The 23307-nt window shown below is 45.2% G+C and overlaps 1 protein-coding gene across 1 annotated transcript in view; it reads right to left on the bottom strand.

Annotated features, from left to right (window-relative positions):
* The window catches only part of LOC126462780 (cyclin-dependent kinase-like 1), a 275437-nt gene that overhangs the window by 196640 nt on the left and 55490 nt on the right, over positions 1-23307 (bottom strand). The gene's annotated exons all lie outside the window — the stretch shown is intronic.

The following is a 23307-nucleotide window of genomic DNA, read 5'->3' as shown; positions in this document are numbered from 1 at the left end:
AAATAAATAAGAAGTGCAGGAATGCTAAGACGAAATGGCTGCGTGAAAAATGTGAATAAATAGAAAAAGAAATGATTGCCGGAAGAACTAACTCAGCATATAGGAAAGTAAAAACAACCTTCGGTGAAATTAAAATCGAGGGTGGTAATATTGAGAATGCAATGGGAATTCCACTGTTAAATGCAGAAGAGAGGGAGGATAGGTGGAAAAAGTACATTGAACGCCTCTATGATGGGGAAGATTTGTCGAATGTGATAGAAGAAGAAAGAAGAATGCATTTAGAAGAGACAGGGGATCCAGTATTAGAATCAGAATTTAAAAGAGCTTTGGAGGACTTCAGATCAAACAAGGCAGATGGAACACATAACATCCCATCAGAATTTCTATGATCTTTGTGGGAGCTGTAACAAAATGACTATTGACGTTGGTGTATAGAATGTATGACTCTGGCGATATACCATCTGACTTTCGGAAAAATATCATCCACAAAATTCCGAAGACTACAAGAGCTGATAAGTGGGAGAATTATCGCACAGGCAGCTTAACAGCTCATATATCCAACTTGCTTAAAAGAGCAATATACATAAAGATGGAAAAGAGAACTGAGGATGTGTTAGATGACCATTAGTCCTGATTTAGGAAAGATAAAGAGACTACTGAAGCAATTCTGACGTTGCCGTTGATAATGGAAGCAAGACTGAAGAAAAACAAAGACACGTTCATAGAATTTGTCGCCCTGGAAAATCTGACAATGTCAGATGGTGCAAGATGTTCGAAATTCTGAGGAAAATAGGGGCAAGCTATAGGGATAGGCGTGTAATATACAATATGTACAATAGCCAAGCGGGAACAAAAAGTGTGAACGACCAAGAACGAAGTGTGAAAGGATGTAAGACAGGGATGTAGTTTTTCTGCCCTACTGTTCACTCTGTACATCGAAGAAATAATGATGGAAATAAAAGAAATGTTCAGGAATAGAATAGATGACGGTATATCAATGTTACGATTCGCTGATGACATTACTATCCTGAGTGAAAGTGAAGAAGAACTAGAGGATGTGCTGAGTGGAATGACCAGTCTAATGTGAATGCAATATGGATTGAGAGTAAATGGAAGAAAGACAAAAGTAATAAAAAGTAGAAGAAGTGAGAATAATGGAACGCTTAACATCGGGATATAAGGCCACGAAGTAGATGAAGTTAAGGAATTCTGCTACCTAGGCAGCAAAATAACCAATGACGGGCGGAGCAACGAGGACATCAAAAGCAAATTAGCACTAGCCCCAAAAGGCTCTCCTGGCCAAGAGAAATCTACTAGTATCAAACATAGGCCTTAAATTGACGGAGATATTACTGAGAATGTACGTTTTAAGCACAGCATTGTATGGTAGTAAATCGCGGGCTGTAGAAAAACCGAAACAGAAGAGAATCGATGCATTTGTGATGTGGTGCTACAGACGAATGTTGAGAATTAGCTGGACTGGTAAGGTAAGGAATGAGGAGGTTCTGCGGAAAAGCGGAGGGGAAAGGAATATATGAAAAACACTGACAAAGAGAAGGGACGGGATGATAGGATATCTGTTAAGACGTAAGGGATGACTTGCATGGTACTAGAGGGAGCTGTAGAGGAAGACAGAGACTGGAATACATACAGCAAATAATTGAGAACGTAAGTTGCAAGTGCTACTCTAAGAGTTTAGCACAGGAGAGGAATTCCAACTAGTCAGAAGGCAGATGACTCAAAATAAACAAATGGGCGTTAGAGTCCAACGCCTGAAGTGGAAGAGGTCAAAAAAAGAAAAAAAAGCACTGACGCGCCGTTCCCGGGATTCGGAATGGCTAGTCTGGCCCGGATCGTATCCGCCTTCGGATTAACGACGAGAACCGGCGGGCAAGCAAGTCTAGATGTCATTTTCAGGCTGTTTACAACAGTAACCTAAGTAAAAGGCAGGAGCTCACGATCCACCTCAGTTATCCGATAGGCATTCTGCTGGAAAAACGTTCTCTCACCTGATCATGAAATTTATTTAAGAAGCAGAGAGATGGAGTAGACAAATTCCGTCTCGTGCGGAGTGGTGCTGTAAGGAAGGGCGGTCGGCCACCAGCGGTCAATAACAGTCACCTGACAGCAGATTGCTCACTGTCAGTAACATTGCCACAACCCTTATAACAATGCCGACGCTTACGAAGAACGCGAAGAGGCAAAGGGGAAAAGAAGAATCTGAAACTTACTGGCAGATTAAAACTGTGTGCCGGACCGAGACTCGAACTCGGGACCTTTGCCTTTCGCGGGTCCCGACTTCGAGTCTCGGTCCGGCACACAGTTTTAATCTGCCAGGAAGTTTCATATCAACGCACACTCCGCTGCAGAATGAAAATCTCATTCAAGAAGAATCTGACTGACAAAAAAAATGGTTCAAATGGCTCTGAACACTATGGTACTTAACTTCTGAGGTCATCAGTCCCCTAGAACTTAGAACTATTTAAACCTAACTAACCTAACGACATCACATACATCCATGCCCGAGGCAGGCTTCGAACCCTGCGACCGTTTCGTCGCGCGGTTCCAGACTGTAGCGCCTAGAACCGCTCGGCCACTCCGGCTGGCTCTGATTGACATTCGACGGCTTGATTTGGGTAACTAAAGCTTAACGACATTCCAGCCTTTCAGTTAACGAGCAACCTAAGGCGGTGACCTTGGTAGGGAACTTTGTGTCGGGAGCCGCCGGGGTGCTGCGCGTGCAGAACTGGTGTCTCGAGGCTCCTGGTTGCGGCCCTTATCAGCAGGGCCGATGGTGGAGCGAGATGGGCGCATCGCCCTTTGGCCCTTTGCGAGACTTGTTGCGGCGCGCCACGGCATCGCGTGCTGCCTGCCGGGCTTGATAGCTGGGGCGCGCTTGCAAATAGTAACAACAGCGGAGGCAGCGGCCGCAGAAATACGACGCCCGCCCTGCGGTGCCCCTCATTTGTCGGGAGCGCCATGGAGTGGCCCTGCCGTGCCGCGGTAGCGTGCCGAGGCATGGAAAGCAGCTGTCCTAGTGAGCTAGCGCTTCTGCAACAGGAGTGTGTTCGCTTCCGAGGGATTAATATCCGTAAAAGCTTCGCTGTGCCGCATTCCCATATGAGACCTACGATCAAGTGTGTGCTTCTGACACACTAGAAAAAATCGAGGCAAAGGGTCTTTCATTAAGAGTGATACTTTCTACAATTGTAATTTTATTTCTTTATTGAGTTTCGATTCCCCCCGAAGGGGGTGGGCTGGCAACAGCTTAGTACGCCGCTCTTCAGCCTACAGAATTTGTTTTTAAAAAAGATGAAGATAATAAATAATAAAAGCAGGAGATAAAATCGGACACTTAAATGGTAAAATGGCGGAAAATCGTGGAACTTAAAACATAGAACAAAGGGATGATGATGCTAATAAAATACATATAAAGCAGACAGGTAAAATAATAGACAGACAATTAAAAAACACGGCGGCAGTCTGGTTTCTGTTCACAACGGACATAAAATTCACACACAGCGACAGCATGATTTCTGTTTGCAACACTTTGGAATGACGAACCACACTGAACATTCGCTATGATATACCACAGCCGAGGGCAGATGGGGGGGGGGGGGGGGGGAACCTGGACAGATGACGGGAAAGGAAAGGGGGCAAAGGAGAGGAAAAAACGAAGTGGGGGGGAGAGGGGAAAGCAGCCAATGGAGGATGAGGACCCATAAGAGGGGGGGGGGGGGTGCTGGGCAAATGCGACAGGGAGTGGGGAAAGGCAGAGGAGGGGAACCCAAAAGGACTTGGAGGTGGGGGGAGAAGGGAGGTAGGGAGAGGTCAGGCAGGGAGAAAACAGGATGGAAGGGGGGAGAGGGAGCCCAGGGAAAGGACAGAGGAAAGGAGGGGGGGGGGGGTGAGCGTCAGAGTTGATAGGAGGGAAGAATGGGAGAGAGGGAATCATCCGGGAGGGGGAGTTGATGGAAGCCATCTTGGGAAAGGAGATGAAGGGTGTAGAGATGGATGGTAGGGGCGGACACAACAGTGAAGGCATCGCAGGGGATGGGGACGGGAGAGGAGAGGAGCAACCAGGGAGTGAGTGGGATCAAGGCGGCGGGAGGTGTACAGTATGCAGATATGTTCAAGGAATAGGAGCAGATGGGGGAAAGGAATGAGGTCATAGAGGATCTGCGTGGCAGAGACTAGGTGTATATGGAAGGCAAGGCGGAGTGCATGGCGCTCGAGGATCTGGAGGGACTTATAGAATTTGGAGGGGGGGGTGGGCGGTGGATGTCCAGGTGGGACTGGCATAATACACAATGGGATGGATTAAGGATTTGTAGATGTGGAGGATGGTAGAGGGGTGCAATCCCCATGTCCTGCCAGAGTTTGAGGAGTTGGAGGCGGTTGTGGGCTTTGGATTGGATGGAGCAGAGATGACGGATCCAGGTAAGGTGACTATCAATGGTGAGCACAAGGTAGGTGAGGGTGAGGGAGAGGCGGACAGGACGGGCACAGATGGTAAGGGAGAAATTAAGGAGCCGGAAGGAGCGAGTGGTACAACCTACGATGATTGCCTGGGTCTTGAAAGATACTTTCTAAAATTGTAATTTCCAGTTCCTAATATATATGGTGATTCAGTAGTAATGTCACATAATTTTAAGGAAATAAGACGAAAAATTCCTATGAACATGTGTCCAATTTTTGGGGTGGAAGACTACACTCATCCACGAAGGAACATGAAGTGTGAATATTACTTACCGAAAAGTGGTGTAGGCGCTGTGGAGGACAGAATAATGATGGGACGGATGACTGATACATCCTCCAAGAAGTTTGGGGGGTTCTCCAACATATGGCAGCACCGAGGCTACAGCTGCAAGCTTACTCAGTGTACAGTCGTGGGTTGAACCAGTGAGCAGTCGTGAGGCCGTATACGTCTAGTGTTTGAGTGTTAATTGAGCTAGATCATTGTGTCCGTGAATACCAATACGTTGCATATGTTCGCTCATGCAAAAAATGCAGACATGTTATTTGTGTATGGGTACTGTGTTTGGTTTTCCACCCTTGTCGCGGTTACATTGTGGTTCTTCCTCCTTCTATGTGTGGCAGAAGTGATGTGTATCGATATTTGCGCCGTGTACTATCTTTGGTTTGGTGCATATAGTTTCCGGCAAGGGGATCTGGAGGGAGTCGGTCGGTTGTTGCGGACGAGGGAAGTTACGTCCACATGGTGCAGTTGGCTGGGGCCGCTGGCAGCCCCTGCCCAGTGTTGGGGCGTATATGGAGCTGTCCGATCGCTACGACCTTCATGGTATGCCGTCCCAGGACGTCAAAGTTGAGTAGTGTTTTCAACAACTCAAGCTTCGTCTATTCATATTGTGGTGGTTCGCTTTGGTGGTTTGCTGTTGGAGAGGTTTTCCGGTGAGCAACACCGAGTGGTTCCCCTGCTGAGATTTAGCCGCCATGCAGTGCAATTAACTTTATTTGATCGACTACGATTTGAGTGCACCAGTGGAATTTTCTGTCTTGTGGCTGTTAGTGTTCTGGTTACCTGTCCTGGACACTGACGTAAATTCAGGCAGTGTTCTTTTGATCTGAGTTAACTATTACCGCGTTTCAATTTCAAGTACAAGCGGAATTTGCTGCTGTAACCGGGCGACCTCTTTCGATGCTAGTCAATTGTCAGGATGAGCATTACTGCAAAGGGCATTTGATTCTAAAGCATTATGACAGGGTGAAAAACACTAAATAAATTACTTTTTCTCTCTTAACAACATGTGGGCAGGGTGGGTTCTTCCTTAGCTTGGGTATGAGGTAGAATGAAACAGCATTTTTACATAAGATAACTTTTATTGAAGATTTGTACAATGGTTTCCTTACTGGATTGTTCTGGCTGGGAGAGCGGCAGTTGTGTCGTTTGCGAAGCCTTCTGCTTGTGTGAGCGGCGGCGTCTGATTATGCCTGGCGGTGTGTATCTCGTGTCGCCGTTCCGCCCAGTTGACTGGAGACGCGCATCGTGCTGTGGCCCATTTAATTATTAAGAACGAAGTCGTGAATCGGATGGTGATACCTTGGATGTGGCATCCCAGTGTTTCTCTCTCTATGCGGCCGCAAGTGTTGTGCGTCGGCCAGCGGAGCGGTACGGCGGGTGAAGGCCAGTGTCCCGGACTCGAACAACGGATTTTAGCTTGCCAGTCGTCGGCTGTCAGATCTCCATCACCAGCTCACAGGTGACTGCTGATGTGAGGCCGTCTCCTTCCCGTCCTCACGAGTCACCCGGGTACATAAAAATCAGTCTTCAAATACCTTCTAACTTCTGTCTTCTGGCGGCGAGGCTGCTGCTTGCTATTCCATTACAGGGGCGGACTTGGTGCTTCTGTGTACGATGCAGTCTCTTCCTGCATGACGGTTTTCAGCACCGAAACTGAACTGAAAACTGCTCCTCGGGCCTACTGCATCTCGCGTATTTATTCACTTCAGTTCACTGGAGGTGAACGACTTCACTGCCCTTGCCTCTTCTGCCACATTGAAAAGCTTCTCGAAGAATCTTCTCAACGTCGGTCATTGGCGCTTGGAATGTAGGCGAGGGCCTTTGATCACATGTGATAATTGAGAAACACGTGAGCCGGTCGGACGATGCCCTGACGGCTGAATCGACAGCTTCCGCTTATGTGGGGAGGGCGATGGCTTCTCCTGAACGTGCCGACTTCGCGGTCATTACCTCTTCTGCTCTGCCGCTGTTTGCCCATGTCTAACTCTTCTAAACTAAACTAAGTTTTTCATTTATTTTCTAATTTCTACTTCACATTGATTTAACTAATTTATTTACCTATCTTAAGTTCCACTCAACACTGCCTAGTGGCTGTTAGTGTTCCGGTTACCTGCCCTGGCCACGAAGTTCTTTCCTCACCTGTTGTCACTGTCCAACATGGCGTGTAATTTTGACAGCTAATACATACTCCATTGTGGATTATAACTTTTGTAACATTGCCGGTTTCAGTTCTCATGTACTGATTGATAGGAAGCAAGTCGTTGTGTCGGTCGGTCCGTAGCTGTCCCCTGGTTGCGTTCTGACGGATCAAGTATAGTTGGTTCAAATGGCTCTGAGCACTATGGGACTTAACTGCTAAGGTCATCAGTCCCCTAGAACTTAGAACTACTTAAACCTAACTGACCTAAGGACATCACACACATCCATGCCCGAGGCAGGATTCGAACCTGCGACCGTAGTGGCCACGCGGTTCCAGACTGTAGTGCCTTTAACCGCTTGGCCACACCGGCCGGCAAGTATAGTTGGGCTCACCACCTGTCTCACCTAAGTGAACGGGGTCAGACCGACCTCCCTGAAGGCTTTCTGAGTGCCACCGGTGTTTAATTATCTGTTGTCAGCTATTTTAAATTTTAGGCTTATGGTTATTTGTTTTGTTTTCTCAAAATTTTGAAAAATTAATTATTAAATTTAACTTTCAAGCTTGAACACTGCGGCCTTTTGCCTTTAAAGATTATGGTAATATATTTTGAAAATTTCGAAGTTTAATTATGGCCCTCAGCCATTGGTATTGCACCTTGCATATGTTGCTTCTTTAAATTATTTTATTGCTATCTTAATTGGATTTTAAGATTTCTTGTTGTTAAACAATTTAATTGTGGCCCTCAGCCAAATGTGTTGCACCTTGCGTATGTTGTTTTTTGAATTATTTTATTGCTATTGGATTTTTATCTTTTTAAGACTTCTTGTTGTAGGCCTTCAGACGTGAAAGAGTTGCATTCTGTAAAGATTCGGCTATATGCCGCTTTGGTTGTAAAGGTTATTAAATTACAATAAATGACAATTAGAACCAGAAACTAACCTCAACCCCTTGGCTCTTTCCACAATCCTATTACCTGTTCTGACCAGCGGGTTTAGCGGGCGTCTCAACATTATTTCAATGGTACAACGGAGTACCGCCACCAATATACGGCGCATTAACGGAGTACCGCCACCAATATACGGCGCATTAGCCGTCAACTCGATAACGGAGTACCGCCACCAATATACGGCACATTAGCCGTCAACTCGATATTCCGCAAACTCGTGTGTGGCGTATGCTACATTCCGAGGGATTGTTCCCCTTTGCATGTGTAGCGCGCCCAACATCTGCAGCCAGGTGACTAAGTAAGCAGAGAATAGTTTTGTGAAGGGTTGGCTGGACACAGAGATGTCGTGCAATGCACCTTCTTTACAGGTGATGCAACATATAAATATAGTAATATCATAGACACCCGTAGTTCTCATTCCCGGACCATCAGGAACCCATGCGAAGCTAGGGATACAGCATTACAAGTTAGGTTATCAGTGAACGTCTGGTGTGGTACGACTGATGATTTATTGTGCTTGTGTTCCTGCAAAACAGCACGACAGACGCAGCAGACGCACATTACCTGAAAGACATATACCTCCACTTTTGGAAGATATGATATTTGAGTAACGACGGTAAATGAACCTGCAACACGCTGGATCACCGACTCACTGTTCCGGAGACAAGTTTCCCAGCATCTGAACAACACTTTTCCTCAACGGTGGATTGGCCATGGTAAACCCACCAGATCACCCGATCTAACACTATTAAATTTCTGTTTATGATGTGTACGCTAAGGAGGTGGATACACGTGAAGAACTTGTCGCTCGCATTACCGACGCTACTCTCACATTAAAGCCCACCGAGATGATGTTCGATGTACAACACAACACACCATCCGACGCGTTGACAAGGGCATTATGATGGATGGGGGACTTTTTTAACATCTCATGCAGGATGGATCAGCCATCTGTCCCGCCATTATTCTGTCGATCACATCACCTGTACAGCATATCGGTAAATAATATTCACACTTGTCCTCATAATCATTCATGGATGTGTGTATTCTTCAACCCGCTCCAGTTCCATAGCGGTCGAAAATCGGATATATGCCCATAGGACTTACTCAATTTATTTTCACATTATTATGTGACATTCCTCCTGAATTATCCCGTATTTCTTGGTGTGCTTCCAGTTTTGAAAATATCAAGCACAATTTTATGTTCCATCGGGCAGCGACTCACGTTTCCTGGACGTTAATGAATCATTAAAAAAATCACCAGAGTCACAGCTCAGGTGTGAAGGCTCATCGTTTGTTCACCAGAGAATTGGGTCGCCGTCACTGTTTCTCTCTTCAGGCTGTACCCCTCACTGTGGCCGAGTTTTAGTGGGATTCCACTGTACACGCCCAGAGGCCACAAATAAGATAACGTAAAGCGCGAAGTGAGGACAATACCGCAGCACTAGCAGCCAGTATTGAGGAAGACACAGTGTGTCAGTTTCAAGACGATCTCAACGGTTGCGGTTATCGGAGACATCAACTTCTGAATCTCGCGAAAGGATTTGGCTCTGCATTCAAACAGAGTTGAGTTAATAATCATATACAACCGCTCGCTCGACGCAAGATCCGTACCTAAAGACTGGAAAGTTGCACAGGTCACACCAACATTCAAGAAAGGTAGCAGGAGTAATCCGGTAAAATACAGACCCATATAATTAACGAGATATGCAGCAGGATTTTGGAGCCTATATTCTGTTCGAACATTATGAATTACCTCGAAAAGAACGGTGTATTGACAGAGAGTCAACACGGATTAAGAAAACATCTTTCCTAAATTGATCCCATACTTCTAGATTTCCAGAACGCTTTCGACACTGTATCAGACAAGTGGCTTGTAGCAAAATTGCGTGCCTATGGAAAATAGAACCAGTTATTTGACCGGATTCATGGTTTCCTGTCAGAGAGGCCACAGTTCGTAGCAAATGACGGAAAGTTATGGAGTAAAACAGAAATGATTTCTGGCATTCCCCAAAGTAGTGTTATAGACCATCTGCTGTTCCTTATTTATATAAATGATTTAAGAGACAATCTGAGCACTAGTCTTAGATCTTGATGCTGTCGTTTATCGTCCAGTAAAGTCATCAGAAGATCAAAACAAATTGTAAAACGATTTTGAAAAGTTATATGTATGGTACGAAAGTTGGAAATTGTCCCTAAATAATGAAAAGCCTGAAGTTATCCACATGAGTGCCAAAAAGAATACGTTGAACTACGACTACACGTTAAATCAGTCAAATCTAAAGGCGGTTAATTCAACTATATACCTAGGAACTACAATTACGAACAACTTAAATTGGAAAGAACACACAGAAAACGTTTTGGGGAAGGCAAACCAAAGACTGCGTTTTATTGGCAAAACACTTAAAAAATGTAACAGATGTGCTAAAGAGATTGTCTACACTACGCTTGTCCGTCCTCTTTTGGAGTGTTTCTGGGCCGTCCGGTATCCTTGCCAGAGAGGTTTGACGGAGTATACTGATAAAGTTCAAAGAAGAGGAGCACCGTTTTGTATTATCGAGAAATAGGGGACCGAGTGTCAGTGATGCATGATTTGGGGTGGATATCATTAAAACAAAGGTGTTTTTCGTTGCGACGGAGTCTTCTCACGAAATTCTAATCACCAACATTCTCCTTAGAAAGCGAAAACCTTTTGTTGGCGCCGACCTACATAGGGAGAAATGATCCTCACAATAACACAAAGAAAATCAGATCTCGCACGGAAAGATATAGGCGCTCTTTTGTTCGGCGCACTGTACGAGATTGGAATAAGACAGAATTACTGTGAATGAGGTTCGATGAGCCCTCTGCCAGTCACTTGATGATTTGCGAAGTATGCATGTAGATATCTCAGAAACTGAAGCCCACTGATCGCAGATTGCGCAGTGAGTTCGCTCATTGCATCGTACAGCAGTTGGAAGCTGCTCCTGATTTCGATGAAAAAATCATCTTCTCAGTCTTAGTGGTCCATCAACACATGAAATTGTCGTTATTGTAGCGAGAAGAACCCACAAGTGGTCCATGAGGTGCTGTTTCGTTCAGGAAAAAACTCCTTGTGGTAATGGCAACCACTACGGATCCACGATACGCGAATATTTGTGGCCAGAGCTTGAGACCGTAGATTCTGAAAACATATGGTTCCAGAAGGATGGCACTACGTGCCGCACAGGTACGTACACTGCCTAAAGCACTCAGAAGGAGAGGAGGAAACGAAATGAAACCTCGCGGGTTGTGAGGGTAGCCGGCCGGTATCGCCGTGCGGTTCTAGGCGCTTCAGTCTGGAACCGCGTGACCGCTACGGTCGCAGATTCGAATCCTGCCTCGGGCATGGATGTGTGTGATGTCCTTAGGTTAGTTAGGTTTAAGTAGTTCTAGGTTCTAGGGGACTGATGACCACAGATGTTAAGTCCCATAGTGCTCAGAGCCATTTGAACCATTTGTTGTGAGGGTATGTGATGATACTATGGTGCTCACAATATCGAGTCGAATTTACAAAGAACTTGGCTCTGTGTACCGACTTATCAATACGCAACGTGATGTTATTTCTGACCTAAATGCATGCACAAATCCGGTTGAAAAAGTGTCATACAGCCACTGTGTACTCTCCCGGGGAAAGTGGGCCCACAAATGCTATTTGATATCCTGGGCACTCACACTTGGACGGACATGACGTCCAAGCTGGTCCCACATACGAGGGGCGTTCAGATAGTAAGCTCCGATCGGTCGCGAAATGGAAACGACTATGAAAATCCGATAAAGCTTTGCACAGATGTGTTGGGTAGTGTCTCTAGTATAACCCCAGTTAGCATCACGTCGCTCTTCTCATTTCTGAGCTCGCAGTGAGTGCGTAAAGATGTCTAGAAAATAGTGTCTGCCGCCAAGTACGAGGGCCTGGTGAGAAATTTCGCCTGAAGCTATGCAGCTAACATTACATAACTGTCGTGCTGTTTCGTCTTCACAACAATTCTCAGCCGCATTCTGCAGGGGCAATGAAGATGCTCCTACATCGTTTTCAAATGGAAATTTTAGATTACCCACAATACAGTCCGCAATTGTCTCCCCCTGAGTTTCATCTCTGGTCACATGAACCGCTGTCTTTGAAGACAACATTTTGACACAGACAACGAGGTGTAGGCCAGCGTGGAGAATTGGCGGAAAGCACTGGCGGCTGCCTTCTATGATGAGGCTATTGAAAAGTTGGTACAACGCTATGACAAAAGTCTAAGTCAGAACGGCGACTACGTAGAGAAGTAGCTGAAAGGTGTAGCTAATTGTTACAAATAAAACATTTCTGATGTTCACTGTGGTTTCAATTTGGCAATCAATCGGAGCTTACTTTCTGAACAGGCCTCGTACATCGGGGACAGATCTGAGCACCCACGGGGGCACCTCAGAATCACGCAGACAGTTCTAGAGTCACGTGCTATGTGTGGGCGAACATAGTCCTATTGGAAAGTTGCGGTCTGTCCGTGACGTACCGTTGTGCCGCCACATTTCTGCTGTGATGTGAAGTCACACCCGATGGCTGCTCCCGCCATTAAACCAGCGCCTCTCCAAAATGTTGGAAGAACGAGACCTCTATCAAGGTGGCCGTCATATTATCCGACGATATCCAGCCATCAGCAGACCATGCTTCAAGAACACAGCACGACTTTAAACGACGCAGTTTGTGTTTTTGTGTTAACTTCAAGGCATGGGACGCTTATTTCTTAGCACATTTGCGGCTAGTCTTCGGCGAAAAGTACGAAATGGCACTAATTGTTGCAGGCAGTTCGTTACTTGTTCTCGGATGGCAGGCGAAGATGTGTAGGTGTTACGATTTGCCTCCCTCAGATGCAGTTCAACATGGGGCCAGCCACATCAGAACGCCCCACAAATCTGAACATTGCACGAATCTACCATCCGGCCGAGAGGAAACTGGTAATAAGGCTCCTTTCAATTCTCTCAGGTGCCGCCTAACACAAGTAGCTGGCTTTCCCTCAGCATGTGAGGCTGTTCACGTCCCTTATCTACCCTACCGAACACGAACAACACTAACGCGCCCTGGTGGCCGTTCTACCTGTCACAGTGAATTGCAGCTTTAATCATTTACATACCTTGTACGTGTTCGAAGTTACACTGACATCCGACGCTGTGTTCTGTGTGCTTCACTTATTTTGGCAGATAGCGTAAACATACCGTGATCGGTGGTCGCCGGGTTATGTTGACACGGTAGGAGATCTTTTGACGTATGCGAGTAATTTTTTAACGTGCATAGCTGCCAAATTCTGGTACTGACTTTTTTGTAACGCAACTATGTACTTTTATCTGTCGCATTGTGAAGAGACTTCGAAGTATACCTCAGCGCTTCAACAGCTGTGAACCTTGATCAATAGTAAAGAGACTACAGCGCCCCACACCACCACTGTCCCACTGTCAGGATATGGGAACCCCTCAAGGTGGTCCTATTGTAAAAAAATAAATAAAATAATTCCTTACATTTCGGGCATGCAGCCTCGCAATTACTACTTCTACAATTGACATTTCGGCCGCGAATCGTCCAGACACCCTGTAGCGACTTACTCTCAGGATGAAATTACAACGAAATCCAGACCTTTAGCTGCTTACAACGGGTACAGTTGAAAATGTGTGCGCCCAGATCGGGACTCGAACCCGGGATCTTCTACGTACATGGCAGACGCTCTGTCCGTCTGAGCCACCGAGGACACAGAGGATACTGCGACTGCAGGAACGTATATCTGGCACGCTCCCCGCGAGACCCACATACCCAACTTACTGTCCACACACTACATTTGTAGTGCCCCTGCCCACTATACTCATTAGTCGCGGCAGTCAATCTACCGATTCCCGTAAGTGTTCCGCACTGAAGAAGATCATTGGCCTGTAAGCCTTATCTATATGAAGATGGTATACGTTCTTTCGGACAACAAGTAGTGAAAGAAATACAAGCAATATTTTTGAATGTGATGATGATGGAGAGGGTTGTATGGGTGCACGACGGCAAGGTCTTCAGCGCCCGTTCAGTAACAGATTGAGACGGGTGCCAACAAAATACTCAGAACAGTAAGTTAAAACAGAACGTAAAACACAGGTAACAAGGTTGGAAAAATATATGCCTACCCACACCGAAACGTGGGACGAAGCATGCCGTCAGCAGTAAAACATGGACAACACAAGAAGAGAGTGGTAGAGGGAGCTAAAACAATATAGCAGATGGAAGTGGCTGGCTAACCGCAAGGAAAAAGGGTGGAGCCAGCCACTGTGAAATACATTAAAACCTCCAGGCCAGAGTCCAGACACATCACAAAACTTTAAAACCCTAGACACACACGTCTCATCATTAGCTAAAACACAGGGCAGATCCCCATCAACTTGTGCTTCTGCCCGTGTATCACGGTATAAAATGCAGTCTGTTAAAATGTGGCGGATAGAGAGGTGCACACCACAAGCATAAACGGGGGATCCTCCCGCCGTAATAGAAAGCTGTGTGTGAGAGGACAGTGCCCGATCCGAAGACGTGTGAGGGCCACCTCTTCCCGCCTGAGCAACCGGCAGGAGGAACGCCACGGCCGAGTTGTTGACTTCGCCAACCGCAGTTTATTGGACGTCACCGCCAGCCATTCTTCCCCCCATAACTCCATGACAGACTGCAAGGGAATAGGACACTGGATCACATCCTGCTCTGTGCAGGCTTCCTTGGCAGCCCGATCGGCCTGTTCATTGCCCCATATTCCTACATGACCAGGCACCCAGCAGAAGGACGCCTCCTTACTCCGCCGTTGGAGCAAGTACAGTTGGTCATACATCAGCTGGACAATCTCCTCAGTTGGGTACAGACGCGGTAACATTTAGTCCACCTATTACCATAGGCATTTCTTGATGTGCGAGTGTTATCAGCCGAAAGTGTGTTCTGCGAATAATGCAGTCCAACAAATCTCATTCTTTCTATATTTCGCCTCAGCAACAACCTCATGGTAACGTGTATTAAAATCTGTTACAGTTTTCCATATAGTGTCTACGATAACTGCAAAGTGATGCGGCATTTCTACACAAAATATTGTTTACCAATGTAGTATCGTTTACCATCCAAGGCATAACCAATTTTCGCTATTTGCACTACTGGGCTGTTGAAAATCTGAGCTGGCTGAAAGAAGCTATAAGCAACATCTCTGTCGTGTGGTGTGGGCTTTCCAGGCGTCGAATCATCGGACCATATCATACGCTGCCCCAGTCGCTGGAAGACAACTCTGGACAACAGGCTATCCATGCAGTACGATGAACGTGCATATACCATCCATTTCGTACAGATAATTACAGGCCTTAATTGAACATATGGAGATCGTCAGATCTGCCTTCGAGAACAGAAAATGGCCTACACTCTCACCAGACTCAAATCTCTGGAGTTTTATCTGCGAGGAAAATTATAACAAGAACTCCACAAGGAAGCACATATGCCTCTCAAAGATATGAAATGCCGTATAGTAGGGATTAGTCTAGATATAATTCATAGTGCAAACTGTTTTTCCTTAATCGCTTTATAACTTTTATGGGATTGATTTTATAGTCAACCAATGGATAATGTCATATCTAATTGAAAGAATGCAGTAAGTTGTTCTCAGTAATTCAACCAATGTCACCAAGAGAAATTATTATGGCTGGGGAGAAATCATGTGTGGAGTTCCTCAAGGCTCAATCTTGAGTCCGTTATTGTTCATCATATATGTAAACAGTTTTTTTTTTTTGTGGATGTCACTAGAGGTATAATCAATCCAATTATACATACAGAAACGTATGAAATAGTAAACACTGTTCGTAAAACTATCATTGACTGAATTTCTGTGAACGGTTTCTCTCTGAATTTTAAAAAGACACAGCATATTCTGTTCTGCACACCTAAGGCTACTAACCAATGGTTAGTGTAACACATGGGGAAAAAATAATAAATATGGTGAAACCTTCAAAATTTTTGGTGACCATATTGATGAAAATATAAACTGGAAAAAGACGCATTTTGGAGCTTCTAAAACAATTTAATTCAGTCCCATCTACACATAGAGTCATTGCAAATCTTAGGGAGAGACAAATCTGCAATTTTACATGTTTTGCATTTAGCATTCAACAATGTCATACGGAACAATCTTCTGAGGTGGCTCATCTTCAAGAAAGGAATTATTCGTTGCCCAAAACCGTGTCGTAAGAATAATAAGTGGTGCTCACTCACGTCTTGTTGACATATTTTTGAGTTAAGCATTTTGACTACTGCTTCACAGTATACTTATTCCCTCGTGAGGTTTGTTGCAAATAATGCACTGCAATTCAGAAGGAACAATGATGTACATAATTACAGTACCAGAAGAAGGAAAACATGACAGTCATTATGCCCCATTAGTGTTATCGTTATCACAAAAAGGAGTTCACAGTGCTCCAACCAACTCAATTGTACAAAATGTAGACTTACAGCAAGGTAAAACTGGAAAATAAACTGAAAAAACCTCTTTTTGACAACTCCTATTTCATATAAGAATTTACATTATTGGAATGTGCAAAGAGTGGTTAGTATAAATTACTAACTCATAATAATTCAGGGATAAAAGTCAAAATTTAGACGAATTAACATGTAATAATAATAATATGTATGACTCCTACCTGAGTCTCATATTTGCTTGCATTCGATATAGCAGAGCAGAGATTTGTGGGAAGTCTTCTCCTGTTGGAAGGACAGTGGGCTGCAAAATTTTTATCTTGTTACTTTCTGACCAAGTTCCACAGGTAATATGTTTAAGAAGTCAACTTCCAATGCACATTCCAGCGCCACAGTAAAATTATAGAGTTCAATTCAAAAAATAGTCGTTTTTGTAATAAAGTAGATCTAAGCGTTAAAAATTACTTGCGTACCTCAGAAAATTTAACGCCTCGTAGACGATAACATAACGAAAGCCGCACTTCGATTAATTTACTCGTTTCTAAAATATTCTCGGTAGTCTATTTTAGCTGATTCGAATTGTACACGCGCTCATTGAACCCACCTCTATGGCTAATGGCTTGCGGATGAATAATGATCGGGATGACTTCTCTGTATCGTCGCTGCCTCGCGGAGTATACGACGCATTGTAAAAGCAACGTCCATGGCTATCTTCCTTTTCTTCTTTCACTATCACAATACTACTCAAGTACAATGAAGGTGCTACTGGCAGCTATCGTGGGTTTTAACAGCAAAAATGCTAGTTTCGGTGCAGGGCAGATCTTTCCCCAATTCAGTGATGGGATGGTTGTCGTTCACGGCTTTCGCGCCGAGACAATCCTGTATTTAAAAAACTAGAAGTACATATTCTAACAAGCAAGACCGCTACTGTACAGAATTTATAGTGACGACCGGTTTCAGCAGAATACGTTGCCATCATCAGATATTCTACAGAAAATTTTACTGATTCTTGACCAAATGCACCTTATATCTTGTCGTATCACAGAACAATATTTCATGAACATGAGAACAATAGTATAACTGCAAGTGAAGCATAAAATATTACATACAACAACGTACATTTTGCACTGATTATACAAACTCACATTCGCACATTAGCCTGGGTCTGGATCATACGCTAACAACCCTAGTTCGTGAGGGTGTGGCTGGCCAAGTAGTCGTTATGAGATGCAGGCAGCTGGAAGGATCAGGGGAGGACATCGTCTGGTGATAGCACCAACTGCCACTGTCGTCACGGTGAACAAGTCGCGGGACTGTGTCGGGGCCTGATGGTCCTTTGTCCGGATCCATCGGCATGGCTGGCAAGGGGGTTGGCTGCACTTGTCTGCAGAAAGGGGGGGGGGGTACTTGAGAACAGCCTCTTGCGAAGAGCAGCTAGTATTGTACAATATGGTTCGTGGAAGGAAGCTAGCAACGTCTACGATGTTTGCCGCTGTGCAGTCACGCCGATTTTACCTCACACGTTTGGTATCGTGATTGCACCAGCAGTAATGTGGTAAGCTGTTTCGTGGAGCTCCTGCCCTTACCATTGCTTCAGAAATCATAACTTGCAACTCTCCTTTTTCGCACTTCACCTGTTATAACCAGTTCTCTCTCTCTCTGTCTCAGTCTCTCTCTCTCTCTCTCTCTCTCTCACTCTCTCTTGGGTCTGGGCTAAATTATTGATTGTTTTCTTTGTGCATTTGATGTGTTTCTCTGTTTACTTGCCAGTCCTACAGGACAGGAGATTGGCTGCTCGTCAACTCACTGAAAATTGTGAGAGCTCTAGAAATAACGTGTATCAATGCTACCTCACATTTCAGTTCCTTTTTTTTTTTGTTTTAGGGTTTCGTGCCTCAATCTGTAGAACAGAACACTTATGGCATCGCTTTGTTATCCTTCTGTCTGTCTGGCTGTCTGTCTGTCTGTCTGTGGGACGTTCAGATGTAGGCCGCACCTTAAGATCTGCGGTCCCTTGGAAGTGTACAAATTTCAAGCTTCTATATCAAAGCAATCGATACGGCCATTTATGTAAAATAATTTGATAGAAACTAACACATCAAAACCCATAGAGTGTTCCCGTTGACCTTTAATGGTATTTTTTTATCCATCTGTCTGTTTCTTTGTCCGTCTATTCAGACCCTTTCTCTCTGGAACAGTTGCGAGTATGAAGTTAAAATTTATGTCACATATTAAGGTCTACTGTTCATTGGTGGCATAAAGATTCTAATCCGAGTCAACGCAGTCAAAAGACATGGCCATTTATGTCACATATTTTCACACTCTACAACTCACACATGAAAACCTGGCCGGCCGCGGTGGTCTCGCGGTTCTAGGCGCTCAGACCGGAGCCGCGCGACCGCTACGGCCGCAGGTTCGAATCGTGCCTCGGGCATGGATGTGTGTGATGTCCTTAGGTTAGTTAGGTTTAAGTAGTTCTAAGTTCTAGGAGACTGATGACCAAAGATGTTAAGTCCCATAGTGTTCAGAGCCATTTGAACCATGAAAACCTGTAGGGTTCTACCCGTTGACACCTAGTCTCATGAATTTTTTTTCAAGAAGCGAAGTTTCACAGTACAAGTAAAGGACAATACCGGAAAATTGTTAACTTGTAATTATATCACACGAAAAAATATTTATTTACCTTTTTCCCGTTTGTCTGTCCGTCTTTTAAGAGCCCTTTCTCTCTAGAACAGGTTGGCATATTAACCTCTATTGTCCCTTGGCGGTGTAGAAAAGTTTCTAAGTCAATGCAATCAAAAGATTCGGTCATTTATATCACATATTTTCATAACCGTAAACTCACTCATTAAAACCTATAGGATACTTCCCGTTGAACCAGAATCATGAAATTCGGCAGGAACCGTTGTCTTACAATACGAGCAAGAAAATCTGAAAATAGTTAAAGTGTAAAAATAACAATAAAAATATCTTTTCCCGTTTGAACACGTTTTTCAGTCATCACCTGTAAAAAGCATAATAGAAGAACGTTACTGCATGCAAACAGTAAATGCTTTAGTAAGTGAATAAAAATGATTTATTAAATCTTCTCTCTCTAAATATTCATATTAGGTGCATTGTGCTGCCACCCACTGCCAGGTACTCCATATCAGTGACCAAAGTAATCGTTAGACATCATGAGAGAGCAGAAGAGGGCGCTCTGCTGAACTCACGGATTTCGAAAGTGGTCAGGTGATGGGGGTCACCCGTGTCATACGTCTGTACGCGAGATTTTTACACTACTAAACATTCCTAAATCCATTGTGCCGATGTGATAGTGAAGTGGAAACGACCTCGTCTGTTGACTAACAGACCACCGACAGTTGAAGAGTGTCGTAATGTGTAATAGGCAGACATCTATCCATACCATCACACAGAAATTCCAAACTACATCAGGATTCATTGCAAGTACTATGACACTTAGGCGGGAGGTGAGAAAACTTGATTTCATGGTCGAGCGGCTGCTCATAAGCTACACATCACGCCGGTAAATTCCAAATGACGCCTCGCTTGGTGTAAGGAGCGTAGACATTGGACTATTGAACAGTGGGAAAACGTTATGTGGAGTGACAAATTACGGTAAGCAATGTGGCGATCAGATGGCAGGGTGTGGGTATGGCGAACGTCCGGTGAACGTCATCTGCATGCGTGTGTAGCGCCAACAGTAAAATTCGGAGGCGGTGGTGTTGTGGTGTGGGCGGAGGGGGAGGGGGAGGGGAGGCTTGCAGCTCTTGTTGTTTTGCGTGGCTCTATCACAGCACAGACCTACATCGATGTTTTAACCACCTTCTTGCTTCTCACTGTTGAAGGGCAATTCTGGGATGGCGAATGCATCTTTCAACACGATCGAGCACCTGTTCATAATGCACGGCCTGTGGCGGAGTGGTTACACGACAATTACATCCCTGTTATGGAATGGCCTGCACAGTCCTGACCTGAATCCTATAGAACACGTTTGGGATGTTTCGGAACCTCTCCTCGTGCATGACTGCGATTCCCCAAGAAATCTTCCAGCACCTGATTGAACGTATGCCTGCGAGAGTGAAAGCTGTCATCAAGGTTAATGGTGGGCCAACACCATATTGAATTCCAGCATTACCAATCGAGGGCGTCAAGAACTTATAAGTCATTTTCAGCCAGGTGTCCGGATACATTTGATGATATAGTGTATATAAACTCAAGCCCTCCGCTCGCTTCTGTTTGTACGACCAGGTTAGTCTGAGGAACTACTGTAGAGATTTCATTCGGTCTTGGAATTCTGGGACCAGTATCTGGCTTGTATCGATGTCGATAACAGTCAAAAACCGTTGAGACTCTCTATTTCCAGGATGGAAAGTTTATACGGAAACCTCAGTGCACGAGTCCTACTTGCACTTGGAAATTCTTTTTAATTTCGGTATACTCAAGTTAACTTTGTTTACTGTTTTCCGTTGACTGTAGGTTTCCCTTTACTAATTATTTCATTAACCATACGTGCAGTAGGCTATGAAGGCAGATGCCTTCATTGTCCAGAGACAGGAAGATTAGGAGGTGGGTGATCCTCTCTGCTTGATAGGGAAACAATCTTAGGCAACAAATCATCCATCTTACAGTGAAGGTCAGTTATACCATTCTCCAGTCTTCTGTCATTCTGAAAACGTTAACTAAATGAAAGGAATTACTTGTTGTACAATAAAAGAACAAGATCGCTGGAATTAAGATGAAGACTATACAGTGGATGATCAAAGAGCTCCCAGCCGATTTCCTTTCGTTGTTGTGCGTTGAGCCGTATTTGGGTGAGCATTGTCATGGAGAAGCACAATCCCATATCGGGACCCTCATTCTGAATGGCTGCACGAAGTTTCCTCAGTGCTTCGCACTAACAGCGTTGACTTTTTCACTTCTGGCTTGAAATCAATGAGCAGAAAGCAGTTCCTGTGCCAGAACACTGCACGTCACTTTCAGCACACAGTCTGTCTGAACTTGTATTGTATTGTATTGTATGTTAATCGGGGGCCTAGAAACGACGGAGAGGCTCCGTCCCCGTCGCAGCCGCAGTGGTCCACAACCCCACGACGACTACCACAGTCCACTTCACCCCTCCCCCGCCCCACACCGAACCACTCTTTCAGGGTTCGGCTCCCGGTGGACCCCCGCCCCCCTCCCCCCAGGGAACATTGGCGTGGTAGAGTAAAGGTGGTGTACGCGTACGCGGAGAACTTGTTTATCCACCAATCGCCGACATAGTGTAGCTGAGGCGGAATAAGGGGAACCAGCCCGCATTCGCCGAGGCAGATGGAAAACCGCCAAAAAGCTATCCACAGACTGACCAGCTCACCGGAGCTCGACACAATCCGCCGGGCGGATTCGTACCGGGGACCAGGCGCTCCTTCCAGCCTGGTAAGCCGTGCGTTAGACTGCACGGCTAATCGGGCGGGCTGTTTGAACTTAGTCTTCACTTCACATCCATTGTGATATCAATGGCACGACTGCCGCTCGGTTTTTAGGATAAAGTCTCTTCACCCATGACAATCCTGTCAAGAAACTCGTCATCGTCAGGAATGTCAATGCTCCTCCTAAGCGATTTATGTCTTCTGATGTCAGGTTTTTCGTCACCCAACTGACACCAAATTTCTTGAACTTCAGGTATTCAGTGGCAATTTCCTGCAACAAGGATCGCTATATCTGCTGAAAATGGCTGCGAGGTACATTTCTCTTAAATGTTATTGGTGTTCACTGGGTGTGACTCCCTTCGTGGGTTCATCAAGACGGTTGGGCGAGGAGGCAATGGGAAAGACCTGTGTCATGGCCAAGGCATCAATGGTTTCGTCTGAAGAGGTCTCGGGAGGCCCAGTAGTACCGGCCGACCACAGTGTCATCCTTAGGCTGTCAATCAGACGCCATTAAATTAACATCCATTTATTTGTGAGAGTTATACAGTGATTGTCTCCTCCTTGGCGCAGCCTGGTAGCAGCTGTGCTATTTCCACGATGCAGGAATGTTCTCTGTGGCGCATCAGTGCCATCCTGGAATCTGTGGTTAAAGCACCTGGTGTTGCCTACTGTCAGTTCCATAGCTTTGTGCAGTGCAGAGCGGTGGTTGGCATATCCTCAAAGCGTAGTGGGGCTGTGGAGCTCCGCCAAAGGTTCAGTGCTGTCATTGAATGTAGTTGCACTTAGGCTTGCCCCTTGTTGATGGATGTTGTGTTATGTGAAGGTTGAACTCTCAACAGCAACATGGCTAAATAGCCAAAGGGCAGTTCCTGTACACGGCCTGTAAGGTGAACAGAACAGAATCGATGCCTTCGAGATGTGGTGCTACAGAAGAATGTTGAAAATCAGGTGGGCTGGTAAGTAAGTAAGGAGGTCTCCACAGACCCGATGAGGAAAAGAACTTATGGAAAACAATAATAACGAGAAGAGACATGAGATCTGTTAAGACAGGGAATGACTACCGTGGTACAAAAGGCGACTGTAAAGGGAAAAAACTGTAGAGGAAGACAGAAACTGGAGCACATCCAGCAAATAATTGAGGATGTAGGTTGCAATTGCTACTCTAAGACGAAAAGGTTGCCACAGGAGAGGAATTGTGGCAGCGCACATCAGTCATATGACCGGATGAATAAGAAAAAGGTGGAACACACATTACCAAAAAGTTGTGGCATTAGGCATGTGGCTCCCAAGTTGACCAGCTTGCAGTCAGACAGATCAATTCTTCATCCACAGGAGTCTGCGTGGCCCTCATATTAAGTCACCTTTGTGACCACAGGCGATAGCACCTCATAGACTGTAGCCACAGATTTGTAGAAGGAGACTTCAAACTGGTAGTTGCTAGCAACGATTCATTGTATGCCACCAGGTCATCTTGTAACTAATGGAGCTGGCGTGCATCAGTATGAGTAATGCAAACAAAATGACCGGACTCTGTGCCATGAGTGGAAAGATGGAGAGGCTTATACAGTGGTCATGACCTTATTCCCC

This window comes from Schistocerca serialis, chromosome 1, assembly GCF_023864345.2.
Source record: "Schistocerca serialis cubense isolate TAMUIC-IGC-003099 chromosome 1, iqSchSeri2.2, whole genome shotgun sequence".
Lineage (NCBI taxonomy): Eukaryota > Metazoa > Arthropoda > Insecta > Orthoptera > Acrididae > Schistocerca > Schistocerca serialis.
Note: the sequence above shows the minus strand (reverse complement) of the source record. Positions and strands in the feature narration are given on the sequence as shown.